Source organism: Pseudorca crassidens, chromosome 6, assembly GCF_039906515.1.
Source record: "Pseudorca crassidens isolate mPseCra1 chromosome 6, mPseCra1.hap1, whole genome shotgun sequence".
NCBI lineage: Eukaryota > Metazoa > Chordata > Mammalia > Artiodactyla > Delphinidae > Pseudorca > Pseudorca crassidens.
This window is the reverse complement of record NC_090301.1, coordinates 40,705,922-40,724,866: the sequence shown is the minus strand read 5'-3', so window position 1 is coordinate 40,724,866 and position 18,945 is coordinate 40,705,922.

The following is an 18,945-nucleotide window of genomic DNA, read 5'->3' as shown; positions in this document are numbered from 1 at the left end:
TTCTTTCTTTCTTTCTTTTTTTTTTTTTCTGAAAGACTATTTGGAACAAAAATGAGCAATAGCATTCAATTAAATGTGTGTACAATTTGAGCATTTGTGGATTCCCACCAAGTGATTATTACTTGGTTTAAGCAACTGTGATGTGTTCAGGTAAATCACTCAGTTTGTGCCCCTGGGAAAGCTGACAAATGTCAACATTAAACCTATCAATTCTAATTTACCTCCTTTGAGACAGCACTCTCTTGGCTCGGGTGGATTGGAAAACACTGCAAAGGGACCAGCATTTCATCTTCTAGAAAGGGATGACAGCTAAAGTCACCCAAGGACACATAAACAAACACAGAGCTGTCTTAACAACTTGACATAAGTTAATCATATATCCCCTTCCCTTATTCAAAGACCAAAGTATCCAAAAGTAGCCTTGTGGAGAAATATTGAGAAGAGGTAAGTATATAGAGGGCCATTTGGAAAATATTTATCCTCAGTAGGCTATGTAAGAGTATTTCTCCATATAATTGGAACTAATGCTTCAATTACCTGGGTGTCCAAACAGTGAAGGTTAAGGTAATATACCTTATCACCAGTAAGAACCTCACTTTGTAGCCATTCTTCAACATAACACTTCTATGTCATTGGAGAAATTTCTAAGTTACTTTTGCCAAAACTGTAAAATATGAAGAAATACAATATCTTGATATAATATTTAAGGATTAAGTGACATGTGAGAGCACCAATTACATAACTGGCACACAATAGGTTTTCAATCAAGGTGAGTTTCTTTCCTGAATGTATTTTCAAGTGACCTGTTGTTCACATCTTGTGATGTGACTTGTTCATGTCTTGTGAAACTTAGCTATGTGCAATGAAGAAAACCAATCCCAGACATAATTATAAGGAAACATCACTTTAATAGTAAGCAATGAGGTACACACATTTAATGCCACACTTTAAATGGCAGGACAGGAAAATAAACCACACCGTATCTTCATGTGTATATGTGTTTGTATTCTGTTAAGTTTTCTCTTTTGAATGTTTGTCTTATAATACCTTTATATTAGTAGATAACTGCATATAAGTTATAGATAAATGTATGTATACTGTGTGTGCTAATATTTTATTTTACTGTGAATAATAAAAATGTAAAGATCACTAGTTTAGTTAGTATAAGCAAACACAAACTTTGGGAGTATTTGTGAGGTCCTGCATAGAAGTCCATTGTAAAGTAAATTGAAATTAATTGCCAAATTTCTTTGTGTTAATAGAAATTTATTTCAAAAATGACTGAGGAAATCATTTATGAAAAGAGAACAATTTATAACACCCCCCCCACCCACACACACACATGCATACACACACAGAAAACAAACACCAAAATATCCCTGCTTGAATCTGGTTAAATTGCTGACAAAAAGAATGCAAAGTAGATTGCTCCAGGACTGGAATGAGAGGCATGTTCTGAAGAATAGTAAACCTGTCTACAAATGAGCATTTTTCCACTTGACCTCCTTGCCATATAAATTAAATATAGCAAGGAAAATGGCTAAACTGCAGGCTAACATTTAGAGATTATCTAACATCTATATTGGACCCCCTTCTCACTTTGAATTCTATTTAACAAATTATTATACTTCTGTGAAGTTGCTTTTTGCAATGCCAGATTGTGTTTTCTTGCATTATCTCTAGTGGTGAAAATAATCTTTTTGTATTCCTCATGTTTAATTCCCATTGGAATTAAAAATGGACAAATGGACAAACCTTTCTGTGTTCTGTGGAATGTTTTTGGTACTCTTAGAACTTTTCCTTCTACCAATTATAGGTACAGCAAGATAGGTAGATGTCTTTCTTAAGAAATGCTGTGCTCTTCTGGTTTGAACAGTATTAAATACAAACTGAAATAATATGATTTGCATATCTGAAGATAGTTAAAAGATAGGACAAATTCTAACAATGCCATAATTATTTATGTTGGCAAATTTCTGTTTAGCTTATTATATGTTAGTGATTTTAATACCAGTATAGTGCCAAGTGCATAGACTCAGACATCACCTCACTGAAAACATGTATTATAAAAGTAAAAGTGCCATTACTGGAGGAAAAACACTCATACAGTGAGTAGCAGAGCACATATGATGCTCCAACACTTATTATCTCGGAGAAGGTTGCTCAGTCCACACATATCAAAATGTATGCATCTTAGAATTGGCTTTAGAAGAGGGTGCCTGACCCATGAAGCTCCCATAGTTGTTACAAAGAAGGTTGAAGGTTGACTATGTACCAGAAGGATAAACCTTTTTGGTCAAGAAAACACCCTGGTTAAAAAGGGGAGCCTCCTGGGCACAGTGAGGCCTCATCCTATTTTTCACTTGATTTAATGAGATGGAGGCTTCAGGGTATGTCTCTCTTAAAACAGCTGCTCTTAAATAACTAGAACTATCCTCATAATGCTGCTATCTTAAATTTAAACTCCAGGAATCGAGTTGGAAGTGGCTTCCAGTTCCATGTTCCAGCTAACGATTACCAATGCTATGAAGACAATTTTAGCAATTTACAGGATATTCTAACGTTTCTTTAATTAGGAGTGACAGGAAGTTTTATAGACAACTTTATCTCCTTGATTTTACTTCAAACTGCATTGTACATTTGGGGGTTTATAAATTTATCTTCTAATTCCTTCAGTCTAAACCTCTATAGTATGCTCAGATATCTTAAGAACATGATTTAAATCTTATAAACCGTTACTTAAATTTGAGAACCAACACAATGTGAATTGCTTAAAGCTTGTAAGTTGCAATGCATTTCATATTAATTTGCTGATTAGTAATGCCATGTTTTGAAGATCTGTGAATTCAACTGCTTTACTTTCTTTGTTTGATTAATTTATTATAAATGTATGTGATTGAATAAGTAATGTTAAGCTTCATGAAATATTTATTGAGAAGAAAATAACTTTTTGTATCATTTTTATTGCAAGATTGCAAAACTTTTAGAATTCAAAAGCGTTGACAAGTAAAAGGAAATCATTCAATATTATAGAGATAAATGTTATATTACAAAAAATAAATAAGTAAACACAAATATTCATGAACTCAGACTTTTCTACACATTTTTGCAATATCAGCACTTAAGTGGTCATTAAAAAATCAGAAGCACAGATAGATTTTTACTTTTGTCATGTCTTGAATCTAAACATTAAAAAAATTTAAAAAATTAAAGTTTTAAAAACTAAAAAAATACTTGTTAATGCTAGTTTTCATGGTTTTAATAATCTATTACTGTAGTAGATTAAATGATTTCCCCCTAAATTCACATCCACCTGACACCTAAGAATGTGACCTTATTTGGAAATAGGGTCTTTACACATGTAAATAGTTAAAGAGATATTGAGATGAAATCATATGATTGCTGTCTTATAGGAGAAAAGAGGAGGAACTTTAGAAACAGAGACACAGATACACAGAGAAGAAAATAATGTGAAGATACAGGCAGAGACTGGAGTGATGCATCTACAAAGCAAGGAACACCAAGGATTGCCAGCAGCTACCAGAAGCTAGGAGAGAATAATGGAAGAGATTCTCCCCCAGAGCTTCCAGAAGGAACCAACCTTGATTTCACCTTGATTTTGGACTTCTGGCTTCCTGAACTGTGAAAGGATATATTTGTATTATTTTAAACAACCCAGTTTGTTGTAATTTGTGTAATTGTGTTAGGGCAGCCCTAGAAAACAAATACAGTTGCCTGATATACCTGATATACCATGCCCTTATTACTTTTCTGCTTGATGCCTGTCCTTGACTTGTCACTTCTGCAACATATTAAATATCTACTATATTCACCACTGTCATAAGGATTTTCTACTGCCAAATTACTGTTTTCTGGTAGTTGAGATATAATTGCTCACCTTAAGGTTAACAGTTCCACAGTGAAAATAAAATCTATGATTTAACTAGTCCAATCTTTTTCTGTATAAAGATTCTAATATTATTTGTTTGATATTGTTATTCTTTAAAATATGTAAAAGAGAGTTACTCATATTTAAAAAGATGAAATATTTAAAATATAAAGAATTAAATAAAAATCTCCCGTAATGAGAGAAAGAAAGAAAAATGATAGATGGTTAGGTAGACAGATAGATAGACATATAGGTAGACAGGTAGGTAGACAGATAGTTTTATTTTCCATATATATTCTTTCAAAACTGGGATCACCTTGTGTACCTAGTTTTATATCCTGACTGTTGAAAACACACTGTATTGAGAACATTTTTCTTGTAATTAGATTCACATTTTATGGTTCCACAATACTTCCATCGTGTAGCTAAATCTTAACACTCTAATTACTGTATTCATTTTTAGGATAAATACATTTCATAGAAAGCATTATTCCTGTCTGATTATTTTCAAAGATAACTACCAAGAATTAGAATTACTTAATCAAATGATAAAAAACTCAGTAACATTTTTAAAAGTTGTTTTGCTTATGAAATATTTTATTTTTCACTGATAGAATGGTCAATTGCAAAGGAAGTCTTCCTAATGTGATCTTCAGCCAAAACACTAAACAATCTTACAATTGATGTTATATAGGCCAATTTAATTTTGTTAGATAATCTATCTTTCAACATTTATTCTATGATAGCTATTTCTAGCAACAAGGTGATAATCAAGGTGACATGTCTCTTTAGATATCCTTCAGTGTTCACAAAGGTGCACAGTTTGTTCATATCCCTTCCATATTCATCCTGGCCCCCAGTTCCCTCCAGGTTTGCCAACTCTCACTTAGCTAATTTGAATACCCTCCTTTGAGGCAGAGACTAATATGGCTCTTTCCCACGACTGTCCACAATCTCAGGATACAAAGTATGGTTTCCATGGGTTTTCTATATCCCTACGCATAGATATTTTTGGTTATGGGTGTTTTTTCTTTGTATATTTTAATACCATGTTGTCACATCAAACTTTTCAACAACTTTGCGTTCTTAATGGTAAAAATTTATTGTATCACGGTTTTGCTTTTGGGGTCACTAATTACTCATTCTCACACCATCTACTTTGGAAAAAAAACTAACATCACCCTTAGCACAAGGTATGGTCGTGTAATCTAGTGGAAAGCAATCAGTTTATGTTATTTTTCTGGAGGTAATGATTAGTTCAGAGAGTGGCTGATCAGTCCAAAAAAAGCCGAGGAATCCCATTTTACTACTTTTGAAAACGCTATTTGGAAATGTATATTCTTTTAATCACAAGGCCTGAATCGAAATATAAAGTTAATGCTGCTATAGTTACCTTGAAATCAACAGAAGAGATTTGTTTTTGAAAACAAAGCTAATACGGTTATTTTTTTCTAAAGTCTGGTAGAATACTTCCTTTATTAGCCCTATGGTTTACAAATTTAACAAGAATTTATCTACCTTTTTATCTGACCTGACACTTAGAATTACCTCCAAGCTGTGAAGAAAGCCTGAAAAACAATAAAACAAAATGAAATATTGTATGCTAATGTTTCTTTCTTCCTTGCTCAACCGGGATCTGTGCCATACAGGAATTTGTCCTGCGGATCTAACTTCAGTGTCTACTCTTCCATAGTTTGTACTTTTGCTCTGTGACATTATTTAATTCTTCAAGACTGTTATCCCCAGTTTCACCAATGTTCATTCTATTCTTTATCTTCTCAATGCACTTTTAATTTCAAAACATCCCCTTTTTCAAAAATTTGATCATGTGCTTAGAACATTTCATTTATATGAGTAACATCTTAAATGTCACTAAATGTGTGTGTCTGTGTGTGTGTTGCTGTTTTTAAAATGAAATTTGCTTTAATATGGTTCCTTTTTCATAACAGTTTTGCTAAGTATCTTTCCATCACTTTAAATCAGAGTGGTTTGCAACATTGGCTGTTTACTGGAATCAACAGAAGTGTTTTCAACAATTCAGGGCCTGGCTGTGCTCTGACTAATTGAGTTAGAATCTCTGGGTGTGGGTCCCAGGTGCCACTATTTCTTTAATTCTACTAGATGATTCAGTGCTCAATAAAGTAGAGAACCACTGTGCTAAATGGTTAGTAATCTTTCTTTGACTACATATTTACTTATTCTCTCCTCCTGAAAACTACCATCACATAAAGCTAGTGACCAAGCCGTTGGATTTTTCTTGGTGTTTGTAGTTCAGAAGGTGTGAGAAGGATAATTTTCTTCCCCCATAGACTAGCATTGAGCATGCTTGTGCTCAATTATGGATTTATTTAAAAGAAGTCCTTACATCTGTGGGCACCATGTATAAATTAAGGAAGGTCATGCTCTGCGATGCTCCATGTCAATGGGATTATTGTGTTATAAGATTGTGGGAACAAGTCTTCCCCATGATCTGTGGAATTCAATCCATTTTATTTCATTAGAGCCCTCTAAAAGCAGTCATGAAACTGGTGGTTTTTTCCCACAAACTTCCCACAAAGAATAGAGAAGTTTTCCTTCCACTGGCTAGTGACTCTATCATTACTTCTAGTTACGCATCAAGATAGAGTGACATTTGGCATTGTTCATTATTCCTGTGGATAGTTGATAGGGAGAAGTAGTCATAAACATGTACCTCTCACTTGCCAACTTTCCTGCCTTTCAGCTTTAACATATATATACCATTTTTTCTTAGTTTTGTATCTTAGAAACAATATATATTTGGTCCTTAGCAGTGGTTATTATAATGTTAAGTCATGAATAAAATGATAATTTGATAAAAATTACAGTTTATTACTATCTGTAATTTAAGAACAGATTATATTAATTCAATACTATTATAGAACTGTCATTCTAAGAATTTATTTTAATATTTGCATTTATTTTAGTAATCACAGCTATAGAAATCATTTAACTCATTTTAATAATCACTGTGAAATTTCCTATTCTATAATCTCCTGATTCATAAATTATAATCCATTTTTATGTACTCAGAAAATGTTTTCAAATATTCCATCAAGGGCATTAAAACTGGTTATTTTCTTCTCTTTTACTAGCTAAAAATGTGGTAATAATATGAGAATAGTAAATAAGCTGCTTCTTTTCAAAACTAAGATATTGTTCCATTGTCTTTAAGCATTGACTATAGGAAGTCAGTGTGGCTTCTTTTGAAGTGATAAAGTACTAATCACTCCTCCCTGATGCTTAGGTTTTTTAAATATTATGCTTTTATTTTTTCCATTTTACTAGGATGAAATTTTACATGAGACTGATCTCATTCATCTTATATGGAATGCAGCAAATTCTAATTGACATATATTCCAATTATTTTAGCACCTAAATGTTTTCCTCCTCTTTAATTACATCTTTATTTCTACTGTTTTTATTTTCCTATACATTTTAAATTCAATCTCCATATATTATTATTTATCTCATCATTTTCATCAATATTACTGAGATATAACTTATGTACAATTAAAAGTACCCCTTCAATGAGTTCAAAAAATTGTGCCAAATATATATATCTGTGTAAACGTTACACAGTGAAAATATGGAATATTTTTTCACCACCAAAAAGTTCTCTCATACCTATCTGCTGTCGATCCCTGCCACCGGAGGCCAATGTAATAGCTGTTATGCTTCTGGTACTTTTGATTAGCTCTTCCTATTCTGCAATTTTTATGTAAATGAATCGTGTAGTAAGTTCTGTATTTTGTCTGGCTTTTCTTGCCCAACATACAGCTGCTATTTCAATTTCCCTAAAATTTTTCTTTACTCATTTTTTGTTCTTATTTCAGCTTGTTCCCTGCATTACATGGTGTTGCCATATATACTCATCATGTTATTTTATCTCACTCTTTCCTACTCCTTTTTATCTTCTTAATCCTTTCTAAGTGTCTCAAAATACATTTTTTTGGTTGATTTTCTGCTTCTGTAACAAATACATATTTCAGAAATGTTACACTATTTTATCTCTCAGGATCATATTCATGTTTTATATTGCTTATTTGTTTATTTTCACCTAGAACTAATGTTAGTTGACCTCACGTTAACCTTTTGAATATTAGTTCAAAATAAGACATAGTCATATTTGATAATTTTTAATACATAGACTAAATTTCAATTGGAGCAGCTCTGCTAAATCACAGAGGAAATTTGTATCCCCACAAATACATCTAGCATTACTCTTACCTTTGTTTCAATACGTAGCAATTAAATTTCAGAAACTATGCTTCCCACAGAACTATATTACTATCTGTCTTCTCATACCTGATTTCTTCTAGCTTTCCCTCTGATAAAGTCTCTAAATCTAGAAAACAAGAACTTGTTAGATAATACAGTATTTGGCTCAATAAAAAAACAAACACATTGAGAGATGGAGAATATCTGTATTTCTAGAGATAATGGAAGAAAGATGTGGTACTTTTCACTTTTTCAGGATTTCAAAATTATTTTATGGAGATAAAATATATTTTTTCCTTCAAGTCTTATTACCCTCCAAGTTGTCAGATATTCCTTTCAATATATTACTGATACTGAGCAGGACCATGTGGGGTTCCTGGGCAAGCCTTTCTGTGTCCCCCATTTCTTTTTTTTTTTTTTTTTTTTTTGCTGTATGCAGCCCTCTCACTGTTGTGGCCTCTCCCGTTGCGGAGCACAGGCTCCAGACGCGCAGGCTCAGCGGCCATGGCTCACGAGCCTAGCCATTTTGTGGCATGTGGGATCTTCCCGGACCGGGGCACGAACCCGTGTCCCCTGCATCGGCGGGTGGACTCTTAACCACTGCGCCACCAGGGAAGCCCCCCCATTTCTTGATTACAGGAAATAGGCTTCATTCAGCCTCCATGACCTAGGTGAGTTCCAACGGACAGGTTCAAACAGATGCTAATTAGGGAAGGGAAGGGATGAGGAGACAAGGGAGGAACAGTCAAAAGAAACAATAACACAGACTTGGAGCTGGTTCTCCCTCAAGGGATATACATAACAGTGTCTTTGAACTATTGTGCAGGTACTTAAACCCCCACCAAGTATGGTGTCCACAAGCACATAGCCCCCAGACCAACTGGAAGAAGAAAATTGATGATGCTGACTCCCACTTACCTCACCACGAACCAATCAGAAGAATGTCCGCAAGCTGATCATGCCCTCTTTGAACCATTACTATAAAACTTGTCACTACCACCTCCAGGTCAGGACACAGTTTTTGAGGGCATTAGCCACTGTAGCCCCCTTTGCCTGGCAAAGCAATAAAGCTATTCTTTTCTACCTCACCCCAAACTCTGTCTCCAAGATTTAATTCGGTGTTGGGGTACAGAGGCCGTATTCAGCTTCATTACCTGTTTACTTTTTGTGATGATAAGAATTTTATTCTTTTATTTTTTTTAAGGTAATTTGTGATGATTTGAGATCAACTGTGACAGGAGTTGATATTTGGATTGTATTTTTGAAAGCAAGCAATAGGATATTTTAAAAAATATATTAAGTTCATTAGTTACTGAAATTTAATAATCTTACCGTTACCGAATCCAAGCTCACTCTGCTCGCCACACAACAGGCCAATAAATCACGAGACGAAGTGTTGAGGCAAGGAATAGCGACTTTATTCGGAAAGCCAGTGGACCAAGAAGATGGCAGACTAGTGTCTCAAAATAACCATCTTATTGGGGTCTGGATGCCAGTTTCTTTTCTAGAACAGAGAGGGGGAGGAGGTGAGGAAGTAAAGTAAAAAGACCATTAGTTTTGCCTGGTTTGGCCAGCATCAGGGAGGGGATGTGTTAATTTCTTCTTTTCTACAGCCATTCACAGGTAGGCAGGGTCAAATTGTTTCCCTGTGAGCTGAACAAAAGCACTTTAACATTCAGGCAGAAGGGCAGGGTTCCCTGAGGCAGGCAATTATGTATGATTATAATAACAAAAGCAATGAAAAGCAAAGGTTAAAGTCAAAGAAGCAGATCCACTATGGAGTCAAAATTGGCTCTTCCCTGTTACATTACTACAATAATCTTAAAAAAGTATTCTTGATTCATAGTTTCTGCTACACATTAGCAGTAATCAAAATGAGCTTAAAATCATTCAAAACTTATGCTATATTTTACATAGGTAAAAGAGTACTATAGGTAACTCAAAAATATTTATCTGTACATATTTAATAATGCATTAAATATTTTAAACACAGCCATGCTTTATAAAGAAGTTGGAGCTCATCTCTCTCTCTCTCTGTTTTTTTTTTGGCAATTGATGTGTTTTTTTTTCCTAAATTGTTTTTTTCCCTCATATTTCTCTAATGAACTAAGTTATTTTTCCAAATAAGTCTTAGAAATATTTTGAACTGACAAAACATGCTCCCTCTAATTTTTTTAATGCATATATGCAAAAAACCTAATTATATCTAGCAATTCTAGATAAAACATTATTTTAAAATTTCCATTTAAATGTCTAATATAGTTGTTATTTCTTGATAATGGAGTTGAATTATGAGCAACACTTAAGTTATTTCTATTTGCAAATAGCAAATTGAAATTAAATATTATCCCAAACACCACAATTTGTTCATGCTTAAAATATAAATTTTAAAAGGAAATAATAAAAGGTCTTTTAAAATAATAGGGTTCAGGGCTTCCCTGGTGGCACAGTGGTTGAGAGTCCGCCTGCCGATGCAGGGGACATGGGTTAGTGTCCCGGTCAGGGAAGATCCCACATGCCGTGGAGTGGATGGGTCCGTGAGCCATGGCCGCTGAGCCTGCACATCTGGAGCCTGTGCTCTGCAACAGGAAAGGCCACAGCAGTGAGAGGCCCGCATATGGCAAAAAATGAATAAATAAATAAATAAAATAAAATAAAATAATAGGGTTCAGTCAATATTCTGCTTCTACTTGTATTAGCATAGACCCTGTAAATGAAATAACGCAAACTCAAGTACTCATTTGTATGCACAAAATGATTTGTATGCAAACACAACTCCTTTATGAGAGTGATTTCTTAAGGAGTAGAATTCAAAGCAATTTCCAATTAGCCTTTAGTTAGAAAAATAGTGAAACTCAAACTTTTATAGCATATCAAGAAAATATAGGGGCTTCCCTGGTGGCACAGTGGTTCAGAGTCTGCCTGCCAATGCAGGGGACACAGGTTCATGCCCCAGTCCGGGAGGATCCCACACGCCGCGGAGTGGCTGGGCCCATGAGCTATGGCCGCTGAGCCTGTGCGTCCGGAGCCTGTGCTCCCCAATGGGAGAGGCCACAACAGTGAGAGGCCCACGTAGTGCAAAAAAAAAAAAAAAAAGAAAGAAAATATAGTTACTAATTTGAAATAGAAGTACTGTGGTAGTGAAAAATTTTAAAACATGAAGTAAATTTTGAATGTATTTTTTTTTAAAGAACAGCATGTAAAAGAAATTAAATTTTGATTTATTTAGCAGTAAGTATTTTTTGCTTGTGAAGTAATTCCCTTTTTTGCCCAACGATGGAAATATTAGAGAATAAATACATGGTATATATTAGAGAGTCAATATACAGCATTATGAGATGAAATTTTACACTGTATTTAAGAATTTTATAACTACATTATGAGAAGGAAAATATTTAAGGGTCAGAAAGAATTTTCATTTACCTTGAAAAATTTCACAGTAGATATAATCAGTTGTCATTTTTTATATTTCCACAGTGACTTAAATGTCTTCTTCAGAGACACACTACTTTTTAAAATTATTGGTTTAATTGCTACAAGACTATAAGGTCTACAATAGAAATTGTTATTTTTCTATTTTTCATTTACAATGGCCCAATGAGTTTGGTGTATAGTTAGTCCCATTTTACCTGTGAAGAAGTTGAGACACAAAAAGTTTAGTAATTTGCCCAAGTTAAAGTAGCTTGGTAAATGACACAATCAAACCAAAGCAGTTTTATCTTCTGTCTAGGAGTCTCTAATATAGTATCTGTTGACTAGTGGATCTCTCTGTAGTGATCCAATGATAAAAAAATAGTCATTAGCTACTTTATCCTACTGTTAGAATATATAGTTAATACCAGTTATCATATTATGTTTGTCCTTCTGATCAAAACACTTTATTGAAACTTAATTTCTTATATAGCTTTTAAGCATAAAAAGCACCTAAGCTATTTTTTCTTTGTTGAGTTTAAATTCCAAACTTGTACCAGAAGAGAAAAATAAAAGACATACAAAAGAATTCCAACCTAGGTCTCAGTTTTAACAGAGCTGTGCAAGTCCAGGTACTGGGATGAAGATGTGCAGTAAAAGGGGTGTGTTATAAGGCCACTGAGTCTTTGAAAGGAAATGTAAATTTTTGAAAAAACAAGCAGCAATATCTAGAGAAATCAGACAAAACTAAAGTCCTTCAGGTTGGGTTATTTTCTTTAATTTTCTATAGCATGAGTTTTTTTCCTTGTTCCCCTTGGGTGTTTGTGGTTACAATGTTTATAGGCACAGTGGCTTAATCAAGAACACTGATTAAACTTCAAGAGGTCCAAGTACTCCTTAATCCACTATGACCTAGAAGTGAGATTTTAGGCAATCAAGTTAAAGACTCTGGGGCAACATTCCTTCAGATTCATAGGCTGCTCCTTCTTTGGCATTTATCAGTTTTTTTCTTTGAAGAAGATTTTCTTGAATAATAGCAACTAAATAAAAAATACATGAAAACATATCTCTTTAAAAAGCAGAATATCAAGAAATTTCATCTACAAAACTAGCACGTACAATGCCTATGATATTGTTTTGTTCTTAGTCCTAGTAGTTAGCTAGGTCATGGTTGATATGGTTTGAGTAATGTTAGAAAAGGTTGCCATTTCTCACAAATTATTTTTCCAAAGTGTTTCTTTTGCCCCTGAAATCCATAAAGATTTACTTAGATTTATTACTGGCAAAGATATCTAGTGGCTAGTCATTAAAAGTTGAGTGAATGAATCAGGCAACACATTACTATACTATTGATTATTAATTTAATTCAAGAGACTTTATCAGATATCTATGAGAAGAAATTATATATCAGACTGTCATGATTTTCTGGGAGAAGGTGAGTAGATTAAAGGAACTGAAACACTAGAATAATGGTGGGAACAAGAAGTCATCTCAAGCTTGGAGTATGAATAAGAAGGATTGACATTTTCAAAAGTAAAGGAAGGGGTTTAAAAACAAATAGATTAATACTGAGATAAATTTAGGTACTTATAAATTTTAACATGAGCTAATATTTACCATCCACAAGTATTTGGAGACCAATCTATACAAAAAATAATCCCAAAAGTTCCAGCTCAGTGCTAAATTTCAGAAAAATTCATAATAGAAAAGTAATTTGATAGATTCTGAAAATGAAGAATTCTATGGGTAGCATTGCAATCCACGTCTCTGCATATATCTTATCTAAACAGAATCTGCTCTGGAATAATCCTTCCTGGTAATCTCTAAAGGTGAGAAATTTGCCTAAGCCCAGAGTGGAAGATTCAAGGCCATTTTGTGTATCTTTAGTCACAATTATGTGAACAGCCTTCTCCAAAGTCACCCATAGAAGATCTTGAGGTGATCAATTGCCTTATCACTTCATGGTCTTGAAAATGGCAATAAAAAGAAAAGAAAAAATAATAAAAGAAAATAAAAGAATAAAATCAGTCTATTCTATCATCTATCTAGCTAGCTATCAATAATCTATATCTGTATAGATAATAGATATTTAGCTATCTATTGCTGAGCAAAAAATTATCCCCAAATTTAGCAACTGAAAACAACAAATATTTATTATATCATAGTTTCTATGAGTCAAGAATTCTCCTATGGCATGGATTAGCTGGGAGCTTCTGGTTCAAGAACTCTTATGAATTGCATCCAAGCCATTGGTTAGGGCTGTAGTCTAACCTGAAAGCTCAGCTCAGGGCGATCCACTTTCCAACTCACTCACTGGAAGTTGGGAGGTCCCTGGTATTGGCCGTAGACATCAACTCTTTGCCAAATCAGTCTCTCCAAAGGGCTGCACATAATATGGTAGTTTGCTTCCCCAAGAATGAAGAATTCAGAGAGACAGAAAAACATATCCCTCGAGGCAGAAGCCACAGCCTTTTGTATAACCTAATCTGAAAATTAACGTTCCATAATATCTGCCATATTCTATTCATTAGAAATGACTTAATAAACCCAGATCCAACCCACAATCAGGAGGAGGAGATAACACAGGGGCATAAATATCAGGAAAGGGAGATCATTGAGGGCTATCTTAGAATCTGCCTACCACACTCACACACAATAACACAAAATGAGCTGTTGGGCTTATTATTTAAATCATACCTTTGATAGATGGGCTTTGATGTTTTGAAGACTTAAGGAGAAAAAAGATAGATTTTTAAAAACATTGCTTTTGTGGTCTAGAAATAATTTCACCTTTTTTCTCTGCTTATTTCTAGGCTTCCTTGAAAAAACTTGCACATGTGAAGAGCTCCACACTGCAATCAGAGCATTTTATCATGGCTTTCAGAAAGAAATTACCTCTAAATTATGCAAATTGCCTTAATCAACTAGATAAATATGAGTGTGAATAAAACGCAAAATGTTGTTGGAGATTCACTGATATGCATGTTATCATATTCATCATTCTTATTGTTAGTGAATGGCCTGTGAGAGTCCCAGGAAAATATGGGTTTCCTGTTTCAGTTTCTGTTCTCTGCTATTTATCTATGCTTTGTTGTTTTATTATTGTTACTGTTAGTCAATTTGACAACAATGTACATAAAGTCATGAAAAAAAATAAGTGGGTGTAATATTTGTTGACTGATTATGTGAAAGAGCAGTTTGATAATATTTGGAGTTTTTTCAGTTTTACTGACAAAGGGATAACTTTCTGTTTTTTGTATTAAAAGCGGAAATACACATACACAAACATTTTCTAAAAAGGAAAAAAATACACTGCAAATTAGCAATCTAAATATTAGTAAAAAAATTACTTTCTAAATCATGACAAATATACTGACTAAAGACACAAATTAGAAAAAAAACATTGTTTGGTCTTATGATTGTACAAAAATAATCATTGGAATTGAAAAGGATGTTGGCTTAGTTTTATTCATTGTTATTTCTAATTGAACAAGAATGTGAAGTTCTTCAGATTAAGATTGCAGGATTGGGCTTCCCTGGTGGCGCAGTGGTTGAGAATCCGCCTGCCAATGCAGGGGATACGGGTTCGTGCCCCTGTCCGGGAAGATCCCACATGCCACAGAGCGGCTAGGCCCGTGAACCATGGCCGCTGAGCCTGCGCATCTGGAGCCTGTGCTCCGCAACGGGAGAGGCCACAACAGTGAGAGGCCCGCGTACCGCAAAAAAAAAAAAAAAGATTGCAAGATTATTTATGGAATGTCTTCTCTCCCATCTTACAGACAGTGTATTACCCAAAAATATGCCCTGAAATGATGGTTGATTCTAACATTTATTTTTAAATACCCTCTCTCATGCATATAGCTAAAATTCTATGAAAAAATTTTATTTTTTTCTGAATTTCACGTTGATCTTTTCCAACTTTTTAACTTAAAAGCTAATGTTTTTTTATACAAAAGCCTTTTATTTTACACAAAAATTTGTTTTCTACAAAAAGAAAATTTCACAAGTATATATTTTCCTCCAAAACTCAAAATTTCCAAATATTAAGTCATTTTTCATGGAGACTGTTCCACAATTTCTTTTGTTTCCCCATAGTTCCTATCTAATTACCCCACAGCACATCATTAGGATTAACACATTTTGAATATCCACAGGGAAACATAGTACTCAATAAGGACTTTGAAGTTTAAAAGTTAGCATGCATTCTTGACCCTGAAAGACATGGCTAACTGCGTTTAGAATTCTAATAGACTGTAGTCTGATATAATGTTAGCATGCCAACAATATTCCTACATGTTGCAGTAAGGAAGGAATAGGATGAATACAGGGTCAAGAGGCAGAACTTGAAACAGAGGAAAAGAATGCATTTGGAGAGGATTTAGTAATTGCTCTCAGGTTTCTATGTCGCTGGCTTAAAAATCATTTTACTTCTACCAGGGTCATATACTGCATACATAACAAAATCATTTCTCCTTTTGGCAAGAGCTCTCAAATATGTGTCTTTCATGAAGTAACCATCGTATGCTACTATTGCAAGTTATGTATTACGCAGACTGACAGTATATTCAAAGACAGGCCCGTTGTTCAGCAAATTTTGCCCAGACCTCAGTACTGTATAAATTACTGTGCATCTAAAAATTATTAGTATTGGGTCTACTTCTCGGGAGTGTGTTCTTTAGATAGTTTTTGATAAAGTATTCTCTCTGGGAATAGTATTGACTTTCCTAGTTTGAGGCTTAAATTGAGTGTTTCAATTACTAATGTAATAAAGCAAATAATAAAGTAGATGAGTTTTTAAAAATCATCTTTTTACATTGTAAAATATAATCATACACATAAATATTTCTCTCTCTGAAATTTTATCAGACATAATGCAATAATTTAGAAAGAGAAAAAATAGCAGTGTAAGATGAAAAGAGCAGCAAACTTATAAAGCAGAATTTATGAAATACTACGTACTTTCACAGTAAAGCATACTTTCTGTTAAAGATCAATTTGGATTTTGAATAATTTAAAAATTGAATCTGAAGAGACATGAAGAAAACACTGTTATGGATTTATTCATTTAGCAATTTGCAATTATCCAGCAGCATTTAGCAAGTGCTTCCTATTTTTCTGGGTTGTCTCAAGCTAACTAGTGGAATAAGAGTGTTTACAGGCTTGTGAGATAAAGAGCCAATAAAATTGTTGTTGTTTTTTTGCGTACGCGGGCCTCTCACTGTTGTGGCCTCTCCCATTGCAGAGCACAGGCTCCGGACGCGCAGGCTCAGCGGCCATGGCTCACGGGCCTAGCTGCTCCGCGGCATGTGGGATCTTCCCGGACAGGGGCATGAACCCGTATCCCCTGCATTAGCAGTGGACTCTAAACCACTGCGCCACCAGTGAAGCCCTGCTTTATATTGTTTTACTAACAATAAATAAAAGACTGAAAGCCAATAATGAGCATTTTTAGATCTACTTTCTTAATTCAATAATATATTCAAAACTAAATATTTAAAAATTTTGCAGCATTACACTTGCCTGAAGTATATAGCTTTGTTGTTTTGAAGTATCCTTTATCTGAGTTCTAAGTAATGACTCAGGAGATAGTTTATCCTGGCATGTTTTCATCTGAATTTGGAGTTAATTTCTTATATGGTTGATAAGTTAAATGAGATAACGTAGATACAGTGCTTAGCACAATGACTGGTGCATAGAAAATACTCATTGCATGTTTGGTTTGATTATAAATGATAACCAAAGAAGACAATTTAAGGAATCTCTCTAGACATACTCTGATATTAATTTTAATATATGTGTGCATGAAAAGCCCACATATTTTAACTCTCTAAAAAATTCTGAACTTCATGCTTAATAAAATAGTTGACAGTATTTGCTTCAAGAAAGTTGGCAATCTTGAGAGTATAGTTGGGCTAATGTGGTGCCCAATTGTCTGTGCCCTCTGCAAGTGAAGGCAGAGTGAAGAGCATTTTTCACTTCTCCAAACCTCAGGAAACTCTGACTGGACTTTCAGAATGGTCTTTCATAAAAGCAAAGTGGCAGGATGGTGTACATATAGCCTAACAGAGCACTTTATCTTACAACACTAAAAGTGCTTAACAATAGATCCTTTCCCACCCATACATCAGCAAACCTACATAAGTTTCCTTTAGTTCAGCAAGGAGAAGCTAAATAAATAATTTATTTTTATAAACTTCAGTTTCAATCTGGTAGGACCTGCCACCTATAAGAAACTCATCATTGATCAACCTGACCAGAGACCAGAACTGCTTGTAATCTTTTTTTTTTTTTTTTGAGGCTTTCTTTCACATTTATCTGAATAATTTTCCTCTTGTTGATGTCATTGACTTTAGGATGAAACCATTTTATATGTTTATAAAATCTTACTATGCATGATATAAATAGTTTATATTTATTATAAGTATTTATTTATATGCCCTTTAAAAGTTTCATTCCTAGAGCTAAGATTTACAAAACCTCAAACTTCATCAGAAGCAAAATTGTTTTTGAAATTCCTGGGCATTACAGCTCTTTGGGGTACGTTAGTAGCAAACTTTTAGTGAAAAAGAAACAAAAACCTCATGATTCCTAAAGGAGCATAGTTAAGATTGACAGGAAAATTACAGGCATGCCTCAGAGATATTGTGGGTTTGGTTCCAGATCACCGAGATAAAATGAGTCACAAGAAATTTTTGGTTTCTCAGTGCATATAAACATTATGTTTACACTATACTGTAGTCAATTAAGTATGTAATAGAATTATGTCTAAAGTAAAAATGTGTATACCTTAATTAAAAAATACTTTATTGCTAAAAAATGCTAACTATTGTCCAAGCCATCAGGGAGTCATAATGCTCTTGCTGCTAGAGGGTTGTGCCTCGATGTCGATGACTGCTGACTGACCAGGGTGGTGGTTGTTGAAGCGTGGAGCAGCTGTGGCAATTTATGAAAATAAAGCAATGAAGTTTGTCGCATTCACTAACTCTTCCTTTCACAAACGATTTCTCTGTAGCACGCAATGCTGTTTGATAACATTTTGCCTACAGAGAACTTCTTTCAAAACTGGAGTCAGTCCTCTCAAACCCTGCTGCTGCTTTATCAATTAGGTTTCTGTAATATTCTAAATTCTTTGTTGTCGTTTCAACAATCTGCACAGCATCTCCACCAGGAGTAGATTTCTTGTCAAGAAACAACTCTGTTTTCTCATCCATAAGAAGCAACTCCTCAACTGTACAAGTTTTATCCTGATATTGGAGCAATTCAGTCCCATCTTCAGGCTCCACTTGCAAGGTTAGTTCTCTTGCTATTTCCACTGCATCTGCAGTTACTTCCTCCACTGAACTCGAGCCCTTCAAAGTCATCCATGAGAGCTGGAATCAACTTCTTCCAAACTCCTGTTAAGGTTC